Source organism: Electrophorus electricus, chromosome 2, assembly GCF_013358815.1.
Source record: "Electrophorus electricus isolate fEleEle1 chromosome 2, fEleEle1.pri, whole genome shotgun sequence".
In the NCBI taxonomy this organism is placed as follows: Eukaryota; Metazoa; Chordata; class Actinopteri; order Gymnotiformes; family Gymnotidae; genus Electrophorus; species Electrophorus electricus.
The window spans coordinates 11,190,710-11,207,185 of NC_049536.1; the positions used below are offsets into that span (position 1 = coordinate 11,190,710).

The 16,476-nt window shown below is 38.0% G+C and overlaps 1 non-coding gene across 1 annotated transcript; it reads right to left on the reverse strand.

The window, feature by feature from the left end:
* Positions 1-1,478: 1,478 nt before the first annotated feature.
* Positions 1,479-1,619, reverse strand: LOC113572153. The gene has a single exon (XR_003410076.2). It is a non-coding gene; the product is annotated as a U4 spliceosomal RNA (small nuclear RNA).
* Between the last annotated feature and the right edge of the window lie 14,857 nt (positions 1,620-16,476).

Genomic DNA, 16,476 nt, shown 5'->3' on the forward strand with positions numbered 1-16,476 from the left:
GCCAAGTATGGTATGCCTTCTAGAGTCAGGACTGATTGTGGTGGAGAGAACAATGCAGTGTGCTTACTGATAAATATTTTCAGGGGTGTCAAAATGTATACAAATATATATATAAAAAGTCAAAATATAGGTGTCAACCAATGCCTTAATTTTTATTAATTTGTGAATGAAAAACTTAGACTATGATAAAGATTTTATCAGCCTGTTGATCTTATTAGCTATTATAGTGCATCGTTCATTGTTTTTGTTTTTTTTTCTAGCATTCAGCCACTGTCAATATCACTAACTTGATACATCCGTGTAACCAGCTATCTGTTGCTTAATACTCTCTAAGGCATAGGCTACAGCTGAAGATCTTAAATGTCCAGTGTTTTTTGTTTTTTTTTCTCTTATGTAAGTCCAAGCGACTTACAATTATGACTGAGTACAATTTGAGCAATTGAGCGTTAAGGGCCTTGCTCAGGGGCCCAACAGTGGCAGGACTTGAACTGGCAAACTTCTTTACCACTGAGCTACTACTGCCACATTTAGGGCTCAGTGCCCAGATGAGCAAGTGGAAATGAGCATGGATCTCCAGTAATACTGGACTGACTCCAGCCCAACTTTTTGACCACTTTGGCTTTTCATGTTCCATAGGGGAGGAGCAGAATAATAAACACACACCTCGCGTGTGTCACTGGATACTACAACCACACACAAAACTTTCCACGCAAGGTCAGTATGGTATACCAACCTGTAAAGGGATACAAAAGTCTTGAATGAATCTCAGTAATTAGCAAACGGAAATTTGTTTTATTAGCAAACGGAACGAATTTGACCACTTTGGCTTTCCATACTCCCCAAGTCGGTTATCATGTTTCATGGGCTACAACACCAGTGTTGCCACCTCTCTTAATGCATTATTTCTCATTTATGACACCCATGAGCGTCAGTAATGACTCGCACACAATCAAACCAAATCAGTTTTGCACAAAACATTTCCCATTCGTTCGATTCTCTCATTTTACGGATCGCTACCGTACTCTAATGACCGTTTCCTGACAAGACGGGTCGATAACATTTTCTTTGTCGTTCAGTTACAATACACGTGAAAGTTAGAGAAATCGCACATCCTCCGTAACATTTTTATTGAACATTGTTTTCCACAATGTCACAACAACCAGGAAGCGTGAACTGGAACCGCCACTACTTTCTCGGAAAGTTTCAAATACATTAAAATACATTCAGTTGGATCTCTGTTAAAGCCACACACACGTTAATGGTAGACACAACATGTGAGTATGGATACAGTAAATAAAAATAAAACAATTGAAAACGTAACACATAGATACACTATGAATTTCAATAATGGCTGCAAAACATTTATAGCATTATGCAACACATGACAGAATTCTACATATACAAAATTAGTGTAAAAATATCCACACACCCACTCTATTCAGATAATTCTGGTTCTAACATCACAACAAAATGTGCAGTCTCCGTAGAGACCGTCAAAAATTGCCACAGCCGACTATATTTCAAGTCGTCAAGGCGGGGTATTGGGTAAAGTTTTCAACTAGCAATAATCGCGCCTCGGATAAACCTCATAGGCTACGATACTGCCACTGCGCAAAGCTGAGGAACGAAGTCTGGCACAAGATAATATATTTAAATGATTGAAATGTCCCGATGACGGTAAACACTGATTAGCTCCCATAGACAGCATTAAAAGTAATACGTTTAATTTTAGCTTGATAAAGTATATAGAATGAACATTTTTACTATTCATATTCCATTATATATATATTTATTTTATTTTATTTTATTTTTTTAAAAGTAGATTCGTAAAGATTCCCAATTGCATTTTGGGGGATAAGTAGGGCGTGTGCATATGGTTGACCAATGAGGAGGAGACTCGTGAAATTTCAGTAGCCTATAACATAATCCTGGCTTATTCCGAAAGCTAATTACAATACGTATGATTTTACAACATCAAGTCAATGTATAGATCTAAAAGAAAGTGCATTTAAAATTATTTAGATATATAGATATAGATAGATAGATTGATCGATAGATACCCGAGGGAGGTAAGATCAGCGTTCTTCCGGTATGAAAAAAACACGCTCGAGCACTGGCTAATACAGCACCACAAGATGGCAGTGAAGCTACATCTCCACACGCTAATGACGCATCAAAGCAGGCCTTGTTATTTGACTTCGAATGGTTCTGTAACTCATTTTCCGGCTTTACCATATAGCATTCAATGGCGAAATGTTAGTGTTTGTTTGTTCTTACAACACCATGCTAATGTATGCAATACGTTCATGCAAGGAGTTTGTTTAGTAAACTTCTTGGCGCCACGTCCATTTAAGTCACAACTCCCTAAATCTTGTGAAATGTAAAACTATACCTTGTGTAGGTAATTGTGCAGCAACAACTGCCTTTTCAAGTCAAATCTCGTCCCTTTAAATGGGTTTCTTAATAGGGTTTTTTTAAACGTTATCATTTTTCAAATGAATAATAGGCTACAATAGCTGCATCAGCAAATATCTCTCATGAAAGAGGACCATAACATCTAACAAAATGCCATAGAATAAGTGTTAATAATAGTGTATGTAAACACGCATATAAAATAATTGCAGCCTGTGTAAGTCCAGGACATCACGTTATCCCATCAAGATGTGAAAGAATACATGGGGGATGAGAAAAACAACAAAAAAGAAAACCTGTTGTCAACCAGTCAAACTGTTTTAGAGAAAAGGCAGTTTCCTGGAGGGCGTCGCCCACTTCGATGTCATTTTGTGAGCTTTTTCCATTCTAACGTGGAATTGTTTGTCTTAGCAGGAATGCTGTTACTCGTTTTCATGCTGAACGTTTTAAATGTGTCGATATTTATGTGTGCTCTGTGAATTTTTGTTCTTTTCTATTTACAAAATTATTTTTACCCATAATCCACAGCCTACATTTACTCTAATTGGTCTCTGTGTTATTTTAATGTGGACATTCAAAGAAATTCATAGAAATCCAACCACCAACAAACTGATGACAGGCCACCACTTGAAGATCAACCCCAGTAAAACTGAGCTTCTGTTCATCCCAGGTACTCCCAACCCTTACCATAACTTCACAGTTTCCATTGAGAACTCCTTGGTATCACCACCTGAAGCTGCCCGTGGCCTGGGCATAACTTTGGACAACCAATTGTCATTCTCAACTCATGTTTCAAAGCTAACCTGGTCTTGCAGATTTCTCCTTTGTAACATATGAATGATTCGGCACTTTCTCTCACAGGAAGCTTCCCTGGTGCTTGTGCAGTTTTTTGTGATCTCAAAGATAGACTACTACAACTCATTACTTGCTGGTCTTCCTCTAAGAGCCATCAGACCTCTACAACTTGTCCGGAATGCAGCAGCATGACTGGTCTTCACACATGTTACTCCTTTGCTGTGCTCCCTTCTTTGGCTCCCAGTAGCTGTACGCATCAGATTTAAAACCTTGATGCTTGCCTACAAAGCCAAAAATGGACCAGCCCCTTCATACACGAGGTCAATGGTCAAGGCTGATCCGTACCTCGAGTACTTCGAACCTCAAGTACGGCTTGGCTTGAAATACCTTGCTTCAGGTCTCATAGTCTCGCATCGAGACTATTTTCTGTCCTGGCTCCAAAATAGTGGAATGAACTCCCACATGTTGTCCAGACAGCATGTCTTCAAATGCTGTCTGAAGACCCATCTATTTGCGGAATATTTAAAGGACAACTGACCCTGCTCCCATATTGACTTACTAAATTAGTACTTATTGTAGGGTATTGTTTATTATTATGTTGGTTAATTTTTGTTTATTGCACTTATCATTGTTTAAGAAAGACCTTATGTATTTGGTATTTCTAGGTATCAGCATTGATCCCTGTATTTCTAAAGTATTCTAGTTCATTGGTATGTTGGATTCTAACCTACTGTAGTGTACTAGGATATATTCTATGAGTAAATGACAAAGCACTTTTGTAAGTCGCTCTGGATAAGAGCGTCTGCTAAATTCCGTAAATGTAAATCTAAATGATTCATGGTCACTTAATAAGAGGACCAAAACCCCTGATATTTGGAAGACAATGGTAGTTTCATGCACACACAAGTGGTACGTTCACAGTTTGAAATCAAACTTAAATTAGCCTAAATTAATTATTTGTAAATATCAAATAAGCTAAATTTTAATTGGTCCCTTCAAAATAGCACAGGTGTGAAAGAAAAAGTGTTGAGGCAGTCATTTTAGGTAAGAAATTGAATATAATTAATTTGTTTTTTTAACCATCTAGTCATATTCTTATGTTTTTCTACTACTAATGCTCATAAATAAGTTCGATTTCTTTGTAATTTTTACTCATGTGACTGTTGATCTTAAAGATCAGGCCAGATTAGATATGGCACAGATCCGATATCACGTATCGAAAGTTGCAAAAATGCTTGATCGGATATCGTTGAATACATTTTTATAAAGAAACCGATTCGACACGTGTGGTTTCCATTCCTATCATTTTGATAACCTAGTGTTCGGAATAGTTTACCTACCTTCTAGTTAGAGCATTTAAACGAGACAAAATGGCGTTTTAGCACTGTTCATTGCTAGCTTGCTTATATATATATATGTCTCCTCGACCAACTGTGATTTGTTTATTAATTCATTCTTTAAAAAAAAACAAACGATGCCTTTTCCAGTTTGGCTATGGAGTAAAGGAAATTCTGGGTCGGGGAAAGGTGAAAGATAGCAGACATCTGACCAAGGGATCCAGAGAGGAGAATAATAAAGTAAGATACTCGCTTTCTTTAAATTCACGAAGCTAATTCATCTTTGACTTTAGTATATTCGTACCGCATTTTTTTAAACGGAATAAACGCTGTTTTCCGCTATTCCGAGTGTTAAGGTAGACTCTGAATAAGAAGCTGGAGAATAAGGTAACTTTAACTAACTGTCCATAGATTTTATTTATTTGTTTGTTTGTTTGTGGCTAGAAAGAACAACCATCTTGGAAATATTCTCAGATTAAATTTCTATAGGTTTAAGCTCTGTGAAGAGTACTGGTAGTCTCTCTTTGCTCACTCACAGCCTGGTGTGCGCTTGGTGTATGGCGGGTAAAACAGCTGAAATTCACAAGAACAGTTATAAGGTTATTAAGTTAATGTGGAATTGCAGTTGCATTTGCTAATAAGAAAAATGCAAAAAATATAGTGTAAATTAAGGAGTGAGTGACTGATGTAGCCATACTTGGGAGAAAGAATGCACTCTGAGGGTGAGTACAGTAAAGCTGAGAATCAAGCAGGTGATGAGAAAGGCAGTAAATATCATCTCAGTAAGAGACACACTGACTGTAATGCTTGTCATTGACTGAAACGCATGCCTTGAAAACAAAGTTTTTTGTTTGTATAATTTTATTTATTTTATCTGTAAAATAACATATGTAATACATCTCGCACAAAACAACATCTTGCCAAACAACTAAAGAACAGCTCCACAGTGGTTTTAATGAAAAATCAGATCATTATCTATGTTGGGCCATATTCAAATGCAAAATATCAGTATTGTATCGTTATCATTATCGAACCAATACTAATGCCTGCAATCAGTGCAGAAGATTTTTTTAATCCCACCCTTGCCAAACCACCGCACATATATTTTTCACAGTTGTGTTTATCCAATATGTCTAACTAAAAATATAATTCACATTTCAAGTAAACCTGTATATCCTTCATAATACAACAGTAAACAAGATGCTTTGTATTACACAACTATATTAGTCCTTGCAGTCTCACACTTTGCAATAGTTAAATAGGGAATAAAAAAGTTGCCAGTGAGATAAGGATGCCTAAACATCACTGCAAGAGCAGAACTCTAGCACATGCTTCAAAGTTGGGTTAATTGTTTATCAAGCTTGTACTATTTAAGGTAGTCCACACTTGAACCAACTAACTCATTAGATAAGGAAAGTAGATAAGGTGTGCACTATTGCACCTGTACATCTTTGATCCTGCACACTTAAGCTTTAACAATAATTGAACACACATAATTAATCAAATTCTTCAGGAGCATCTGAATATTGGAGCCAGGCCTGGTAGATTAGAGTTGAAACAAAGTTCTGCAGGAGAAGGGTTTGGTTACTGTGCATAAATTATCTCATTAAAACTCAGTACATCAGGAGGGTTATGCAAATAGTTACAACAGTTTACACAGCACTCTTGGTTCACATATGGGAGTACAGGTAGCCTATGGAATGAGAAAAGAGACATAGGAGTAAACCACCCTTACAATGCACACATTTACCTCCACCTTCTAGTAAGCTCTCAGTCTCTTTTTAAGCCATTCACGTAAATACCCTCAGGTGCATTTCATAAGCAGAACCCCACCCCAGTCCTGCAATACCCCAGCCAGCCAAAAGAGGACATGGGGGTCATCACAGTATCTTATCTCCATTGTCCTATTAATAAATATACAGTACATGCCGCTGGTTTTAATGTAAGGTTGACTTTCCCCTACAGTGATCCCTTTGCATTTAAGATGTTAGTTTAATTTTCCCATTGAGCTACAGTTGTCTGTTGGTGTGAGTGCACACTGAGGGTTTGAAAAAAAGGCAAAAAGATATAATATTTGGCTTAAAGCTATCATTAGATAGGAGGGATAACATTACCTAGCCACAGCACCTTTAAGGGATCCTGATAATATGGGATCCTGCATGCAGCAGACATTTTGTGTGAGGCAGGATGAAAAGTTAACTAATTCTCTATATGAGAATGTTTGGTTTGTTTGTTTAAAAATGTTTATACCTGTCCGAATCATAGACTGTATATGTATAGTTGTATAAACAATCTATGATTCAGCGAGGTAATGGTACAAATTAAAATAAGTGATGGCTGGCCACTCTGTGGGGCATTTTTCCACACTGATTTTGTGAACAAAAAGGAGAAAAGAGATATTGAAGGAGTCCAATAATATTTAGTTTTTCTATGTCTGACTCTTTCTTTGAGTGGACGTTTATTACAATAGGCTGGTGTTAACATTTATTGTTAAATCTGTTTCACAAAACTTCACTTCCTTTTAAACTTCGCAGAATGTTTTTTTTCCCCAATGAAAGGCGTGGTTTTGTACGGAAAGCCAAATTGGTCAAAATTCACGACAAACGAAGCACGTTTTATTTATAAAACGGCGAAATAAACACCACAAAATATGCCGTTATTTTTCACTACACCCTAAAATATGCCACAAAACCCATCAAAAACACAGTATTATACTGCGTTTACATGTCAGATTAAAATGCTGTAAAAATATTGCTTTAAGTGTACAGAACGATACAGAATGACAGCACTCGACAATCCGGGGCCAGATGTAATTCAACAAAAATGAACAAGGTAAGGGCCATTTTAAACAAGTTAATCAGAGTCTGTTAAACTTGTAACATGAAACTCTAACCAAAGAGTCCAGTAGTACTGGCGATCAAATAATTTATTTAAATTATTTCTATAGCTGCAGCAGTTTCGCAAAACAGCACCACACGCATGTGCTACACTTTATCGGATTACAATGCACAAGCGCCGGTTTGCTGGCTGTACATGGCTGTAGCTGATTAAATGGGTAAACAAATAAGGCAAGTGAAGCGTCTGTTTTTGTCTGATAGTTAGCCATCAAGTTTGACACAAATGTGCATTTGTTCCCACAAGATGACAAACTTGCTTTCAGTCTAGCACTAGAAACAACTTATGACTGGCCAACTCTAGCTACATTTGGGTGAGCTTTGTTTTGCAGCCACTTATCAGTTAACTAGTTGGCTATGGTTAACGTTAGTGTTTTACTAGTTTAACGGACTTGACAATTAACTCATTTAAAATGGCCCTTACCTCGTTAAAGTTGATTGAATTATATAGGGTCCCGGAGTGTCGAGTGCTGTTATTCTGTGTCCATCTACAATACAAAATGAAGCTCCTCCTCACCATCTTCCAGCTATAGGAAATGTTGCTAACTAGCTAAGTTAGCTAATTTCCTATTTAAAGTACTTGCCCATTTAAAGTACGATGTCCGAAGTACCTAATCATGGTCACTGCTAGGTCTACTAAACTTCTAGCTAGATAGATAACTTTGCTATCTAAAAACTGTACAAATTCATAAATAAATGAATATATATGTGGATTCCAAAAATAAACAAACTTGAGCAGTGGTTTATCAGTCTATAAGCTCTATAGTGAATTGGTCTGGTCTGACCTTGTTCGTGCGCAATTGGGCGAAGAAAGTTCAACTTTATTGGCTGTTAAAAACCGGTAGAGCTCATTATCTAATTATAAAGTTGCGCTTTTAACGGCACTGGAGGGAGGCGAAAGCATCTTAAAAACGCTGCTTTAAGTACTCTAAAACTGCGTTTTTGAGATGTTTTAAACGGACATATAAACGCCATGTAATACAGTATTTTTTGATGGTTTTTGTGGTGTATTTTACAGCGTAGCGAATAACAACGGCATATTTTGCTACGTAAAAACGCCCAAAACGTCGCTTTTTTCGCCTTTTTGCAAATAAAACGCGTTTAGTTTGAGGTGAATTTTGACCACTTTGGCTTTCCATAGCATCCGGTGTTGCATCGAATTCTGTGATCTTCGGCTTTTGTGACCGAAGACGACGCTAATTTGTAGTTGCTCTTCACGGGCACGAACGCTTTACGTAGTAAGATATGCCGATGCGCTTTATTTTCTCATTCTGCTACTGTTACCAAGCCGAATGATGAGAGATGCGTGTATTTACATTTTATGTTGTCTATTAATTACATAAATGTACTTAAACATGAATGTCATTACAAATTTTCTACATGTGAGGAAGGTCAGGCAATATATACGCTAATAGCAAGCTTTTATGCCTGAAGAAATCAAAACGCCAGGCACAATAAAACATTTAGTAAACGATTAATACACACGCTATAAAAGGTGCAACCACACACAAAGTGGCTTTATTTGTTTAATTTATACCAAAAAAATTCAATTCAGACACTTTGCCCAGACAATGTTCCCTTAGTGTGTAGGTCCGAGAACTGTACTGCAGCGCCCCCTCTAGGTTACATGCGTATGCAGTTTGGCGCCACGAGAGGATACAAGTCTGGTGGCTGCTCATTGGAACTCGCATCTAGAGTGGATACTAGATTCACTGTGTTTACTGTATTTACCTGCAAATTGAATATATTTTCTTCGTATTAGCGTCGTTCTGACAGAAGAGCCTCTGCTAACCAGTGGAACCACAGTAAGATTGTTCCGCATGGGAAAACTTAATCTTATATTCTAGACTCTTGTATGTATATAGATTCAAGCACAGTTGTGCACAACAATTATAGAACCCGAACTGCAGCTATTTTTTTTTTTAATCTTCCTGAATGGCCATTCATGCTGTCCTCTTTGATTTCTACACATTTGAAATTTTGTACTAAGCTCTTAAATAATAGATACCCAAATTGAAACTGTACTGCTGTTGGTGCGGACTAGAAGTAGCTCAAGACAAGTAAAAAAAAAATTTTAAAAATTAAAAAAAAAGGTTTAAGTCAGAAACCTGGAACATTCATAGATAACAGGTAATGATCCTAGACCCTGCAGATAATTTTTTTCAGCAGACCTATTCCTACATTTCACCATTGGGTTCAAAAAGCACTGAGTAACACTAAGAAAGATACATTTAATTTTGTCTGTGACATACAATGCAATACTTTTATATAAGAAAGGTATTGCAAAGCCACTGGAATAATTATATCATACTTCATGCCTGTTCGATCGTGCTAAACAGATAATGTGCACCATTTGTAAGATGCTCTCTATTGGGCTTCATTCATTTGGATAAAATGTTAAAGAAAGTTTAGTCTCCTAAAAGGCTTTTAATATTTTATTATTGTGGAGTCGCAGTGGGGTGACAAATTCCCATGGCAGATTATGAAACTGTGACAAATGTGCCTATGCCTGGTCCTGTCTTTAAACGCTAGATATGGAGGTTAATGTGATTAATGATGTAATGACCGATTTGTACACATACGTTCTGGCACAATAGTCATCAGTTAACACAGCTGCCATCAGAATATGTGACCCCACATAGAAAAATTGAAACATTGAAAAAAACAGCAAAACTTTTCAGTTGACTTACCATTCCTTCACCTTTTCAGACAAAATTAAATGAAGAATTAAAACATTCTTAAAAGGAATGGACAGAGGAGCCTTGGTATAGGGGTCATCAATTCTGACAGTGGTGCACTTTGGTGCTCTCCTCTCTTAGTTTACTTCATGAGAGGATTTTCACCAGCTACACTGTGAGCAGTGCTTTCTCACACTTGTTGGGTTGGAGACAGTAAATCCAGGTGAGTATGCAGATAATAGGATTACAACATGTGTGTGTCTGCAATCTCTGGTGAGCACAACTTGTCTTTCACCTTTAAGTTGTCTAGAATGGACCTGTGCTTTTCAATATAGTCAGACAGCAGCTTGGTTACATGAGTAGAGACCACTGAAGGTCGATGTGCTCCACTAACAGTACTGTGACCCTTGGCTTACTTTCTGTATGCTGTAGATATCAGCCTGTAAAAATTATATTGGCATTATACATGATTGTTGCCAGTAGCCTAGGTGGATGATTGATCATGTCTTCATATGCAAAGAACTGAAAAGCTCTGAATACATTAATAAATCAGGGTGTGACGGAGACCGTCACTCCCTGAAGGGTAGTGTGATGGAGCCGTGACTCATAAATTTAAAATGGATATTCTGGCTTCTGTACCAGTGAAGTGGCTTAGACATCATATTTACTGCCTGGAAGACTGGGGTACGAGACCGCGTATGGTTGTTGCCCTCAGCCTTTGCTACACGGGGCATTATATGATACTGCAGCATGGCAAATGCTTGATTTTTAAACTGATTATTAAAAAAGATTAGGTTTTACTGACATTCCCCATATTCACTGTATATATGAGAGAAAGAGACAGAGTGAGTCTCTCATTCTCTTTGGTGTACAGAGGATTTTACCAAAGTAAAATTGGTAAAGATCCTTGATGAGTGTCTATTTGCTCAAAGGAGCAGCTTTGATGAGAGATTTTTGCCCTTCTCCCTCTAGACAAGCCCCCCGGATTCTGCAGAAACAAGATATCCCCAATGCTCTCACCATCACACTTTCAGATAGTATAGGATTCTTCTGTTCAAGTATTTGCTTTTTCCAGGAATGTTTGGTATAGTAGACTAACATCATTCATCTGCCCTACCACATAATTCCAGGATTATTCAATACTCAGATAACATGAAATAATTTGCTGTAATATTCAGTCAACTGCATTATTTTCCTGCAGTTTACCCATTTACAGTAACATGGAATTTAGCTGATACCTAGAACCCCTTTCTAAAGGAGTACGTCATTCACAATATCAACATGGGTAAATAGCAGCTAGTGTCAGACTGTTAGAATAATCTTATTGCACTCCCTGGTGCATGTGAGTCTTCATTTCTTCCTGTGTGACACTTCATTGCTTTGGGTGCTTGGTTCTCACAGCCGGTCCTGGATACCACATACTTTGCCCTGTTCCTTGGACCTTACCTGCTTTAACACACTTGATTATGAAGCCCTTCTCAAGATCAGCCTTGTCATGGAGTGGAGAAAAGGGCAAGGCAAAGTGCATGGTGTCCCCAGGATAAGGACTCCAAATCTCTACTTTCAGGAAATAATAAAGATTTTCGACATGTTTTTATTGAATTGTAAACTTGTGATAAATCTTTAATGTTATTTGTTTAATGTGTTGATATTGAAAAGAAGATCCATGTACTCACTTAGGCTAAAAAGATCTTTTGAGAGGGGCAGTGCCTCTTACCACTCTCTGAGTTTTGGCCTTTACATTTAGTAACATATTCTTACGTATAGCAAGTAAATGTAAGCCATTAAACTAATAAAAGGTTCTTTAATGTATCCTTTGACTTTTAGCTCAGGGATGAAAATAGAGTGCAGCAGATGGCAGAGCCATGGCTCAGTTTCAACATGAGAGACCAAGCTGCACCCACGCAATACACACAGTGCCATGAGAGAGCCTAGATTTGCATGCTGCCTTGCAGAAATAGAAAAATTGCACTGACAAATGCATTTCCAATACCTGCCTTTTCCTGAATCTTAAATGTTCTAAAGAGGAGGGCAGACCTAATGTCATAGTTGAATCACTTCTCTCCAAACTTAAAGGATTTATAGATTACAGGTATTATGCCGCAGAATTAAATGTAGGCCTGGTTTCTAAAGTATAGCCCAAAAACATTTAATGCTCCATTCAGGATGATCTATATTACAGCAAAGCAGGGTTCTGGAACCAATCAAAATCTAGAAATCCAGAGTGGTGCAAATGTATTCAATAACTGGTCAAAATGATTAAAGCATAGTACTCTGTGTATGTGAGTCTGAGAAAGGGAGGGAGAGTTAAAAAAAAACAACAACAACAACAACAACAACATGTTGCTACATTCATTATCACTTCAAAATCAGGGTTTCTAATTTTTAGGCAAGTCCTAAAGGAGGTGGAAAGGGGGGCAGTAAAACAATGGGCGGGCATATCTTTAGTCATATTCATAAGCCAAAACTATTCCACGTGCTATTTACAGACCAAGTTGCCTTGGGCATATAAGGAATTCATCATGTCCACCAACTGTCAGGGCAGTACAAAAGAGATGGTTCCGCGCGACAATCATGTTTATTGGTATCTCGGTTTAGTAGATGCACTAAACTAGCATCTACTAGCAAGAACTGTGGGTTTTTTTTCTTCATAAAGAAAAACAGTAAGCAGAATTAACCAATGAAAGTTGTTTGGAGTTAATAAAACTGAAAAATATTACACAATCTTATGGGATTGTTTTATTAAATTAAATACAATTTAAAGGATGATATAAAATGTTACACCGTCAGCTGCATTAAGGCGAAAACTGCTAATTTAGTAATTTAGTGAGTTATTACTGCTAGTAGTGTGGCTAACGCTAAAGTACACATCTGAGTTTTAACCACACAAAGGCTCAGAGGAAGGCCTTTAGCTGACCCTGAATGGAAATGATTACAGCTGAGCTAATTATACTGTCTTAAATCGAAAGAAATAAACAATTCTTAAATGCGAATATGTCTTGATTTAAGTGTGATGCGTGGCCAAACGTGCGCTTTGGAAAAGGTTTCAGGTTTGGCTGCGACGGTGAGGAATCATTCAATCCATAAGATGCTTCGGCTTTTGCGCGGGAAACAGCACAAGCTCGCAGAAACGGGTCTGACAGACGTGGACGAGCTAAGAGATTTGGCGTTACCAAGCTCAATGTTTTTAATCAGAAAACGATGCATTATGCGGCTTCGTATTTCTTATTAAATGCACAAAATAAAACATGCGAAAAGCTGTAAATTATAGTCAAATGAGAGCTAACGGAAATTAGCTGCCACTAGCCAACAGCTAACTGCTAATAAAATAAGTTTACAAAAATTAAATTTAGTTAGAAATGTTAAAGAAATATCAAGCAATAAATCACCAAAATTAAGCTAACATTACCGTGTGGATGTGAGTTTAAACTCGTAAAGCTGTTTAACTTGCCATAATATCTACCTCTACTATGTGCAATAACGGTTAGAACTATGAGTTCTGCTGAGCTGCACTACGTGCTCTGTCAAGTTTAATATGACTTGAATAGCCAATCAGAAATAAAGAAATAACTTTACACTGAACTGAGCACAAGTTGAATAGCCTTTGCTTGCTTCGTGCTTGAGGAGGCAAAGATAAACGCTCCCTCTATCCCCCTCAGCATTAGATTTTGGTAAAATCATGATTTCTGTTCTTTCAGTACATACTTTAGTCTGCCTGGGCAGACTAAAGATGTCATTTCATGTTTAATCACTACTCTACACACTGGTATCAAGAACAAATGATAAAATGCCAATAACAGGATTGCTTGGCATCAAAGTGTTATCATTGTTTTATTATAAACAGAACTCAGACATGTGCAAAATTGTATCTGATATATGCATGTCCCACACTAAAACAAACAAAAAAAATGTTGAATTAACACCAACATCCATTTCCTAGTAATTTATGCAAAGTTTGGTTCTGTCACTATCTATAGGTCTCCTTCTTATGAGCAGTATTTACATTTCATGTTGAGAGACACTGAGTCTGTCTCACCAGCTGTCCTTCGGGTCTACAGTACACACGGTCCCAGGAAAACAAAAGCCATACAGCCTGTCAATCACGCATTCATCCACTAAACTCTACACAGAGACTCTCAGCTCATTAGCATGAACTCAGCCTGACTTGGGCTCTTGCAATATGCACTATGCCTACATTAAAAGTCCCGGATATTCCAGAACAAGGCTTTTTTTTCCTCGCTGCTGTTCTAGTATTATATCAACTTATTATATCAGGCACCCATACTACAGGGTGTAGTCAGTCCATCATAGGAACTTTGAGAGTTAGAAGTCAGAAGGATAGTCAGTACTGTGCTCCACTGAGTTGTTCAATGACTCCTGGCTAACAGTGAGCGGTATTCATGCCTAAAATAACCTGCCTCTGAGTGTGCGATGCGTTTTCTCAGCTCAATTCCCTCCTGCCATGCCAGTCTTGTCTGTGTCAGAGTCGTCCATCTGGTGTCGAGATTTAACTCCAGCCCTGAAATGTCTCTCAAATCACACCTATCTGTAGTCACATCAAAGAGCCTTTTCCCTGACAAAACTTGTCATGAGAAGGGTTAGCTTTAAAATTTAAAACAATCATCTCGACTTTTAATCAGAGTAAATCTGACATTTTGTGCATTTTATTACACTAGTCGCAAACTGTTTAATAACAAAATAAAAAAGTAGACTAGTAAATACAGATTCCTGCTGAGTTTACTAAGAAATATATGGAATATAAAATATGTTAAAGCAATTATGATGCACCTTGCCAGAATTAATAAATTAACATTTGGTCTAATGTTTTCTTCCATATCCATTCCCTTAAGAAGTCTTCTAACCTGCCACTGAGTTGATCAGCCATATAAACAGTAGGGGGCACTCACACTACTGGTAACTAACAGTGGAGGCTGAGAGTATGCGTGGACACAGCTATCGAAACATGAAATGTGTATCAAGGTTATGCTGTGATTAGGCAAGGTCAGACAGTTAATGCAGGTTCAGCGTAAATTAAAAACATATTAAACATGCAGGTCACATGTAACCATCAGTTTCAGAATTGGTTGATATTTGAATTGAATGAATTATTATGGAACTCTAATAAGATTATTTTTGTCTTGAGCCAGAGGTTCACTTCTGCTTTCCTGACAGCTCACTTCTCATGACTCCTGAGTCACACATATTCCTGACCTACAACATTGCTTTACAACTCACATGGAGAGACTTTATTCCTGTTCCCTGCACACATGCCAAATGTTTTTCTTTTTCTTGCATATTGTCAGTCTGCCAGATACACATGCTGGCCTGCCCCATTTTTCTTTATCATCTCATCACTCACTCTGAAGATCTCTGAAGGCAATTTCTCTGTTTCCCTACCAATCTCATCCCTTTATCTCTCCCTCTCTGGATCACTCATCAGTCCATTTCTGCCCCGTCTTGCTTCCAGCTGTCTCAGCACTATGAGCCTGACTCATGCTTGCCACTCTCCACTTCTCCCATAAGCCATTGGGGCAGTGCCCACTCTCTTCCCAGACAACTGCATTTGCATAACCATAAATCACTTGCCATGGTGGCATTCGGTGCCAGACCAGCCAAATGCCAACTGCCAGGCTGTTTGTGCCCACCCGCTCTCGCTCTCTCTCTCTCTCTCTCTCTCTCTCTCTCTCTCTCTCTCTGTCTCTGTCTCTCTCTCAGGAATTCAACTTTCTGGAGCTATAGAATCATCTTGGAGGTAAAGAACTGTCTATCTAAAAGTGTTAGATCTCCCTTTAACGCCAGGTACAGTTTTTAAAAGTCAAGGGGGTGAAGGAGGAAGATAATCTAATCAAGACTGTAATACATGGTAGTCACAGTATGGACTTAATTAAGGCTTGGTCACAGATTCCACCAAACACTGGAATGCAAAGATAGGAGAGGAAGAGTATAGGATGTGGAGGATAGGATACAGAGAGACAGAAGAAGCACAGTGACAGATAGGCTACAGAGAGTGAGTGAGAGTGAACAATAGAGTACAGAGAGAGATGGGATTCAGAGAGAGAGAGAGATAGCTCTAAAAGAAATAACTAAGAAATCAGCAAGTAGAATAGGAATTGAGCTGGTGATATACATTTATGACAAAACTATTGATTTTAGACTTCATATTTACAACCGCACAGTGGGGCAAAAATAGTGGAATATATTTCTCCACACTGACAGAAATAAACTATTCACAGTCCCATTACTGGAGAATAGATGTCTCCCAGGCAGTTAAATTTTCACAGGTGACTAGAGCTGCAGATTAAACTTGGCTCACCATAATCTTTTCAAAAGTGAAAAGTGTGGGCAAGGCTCTTGCAAAAC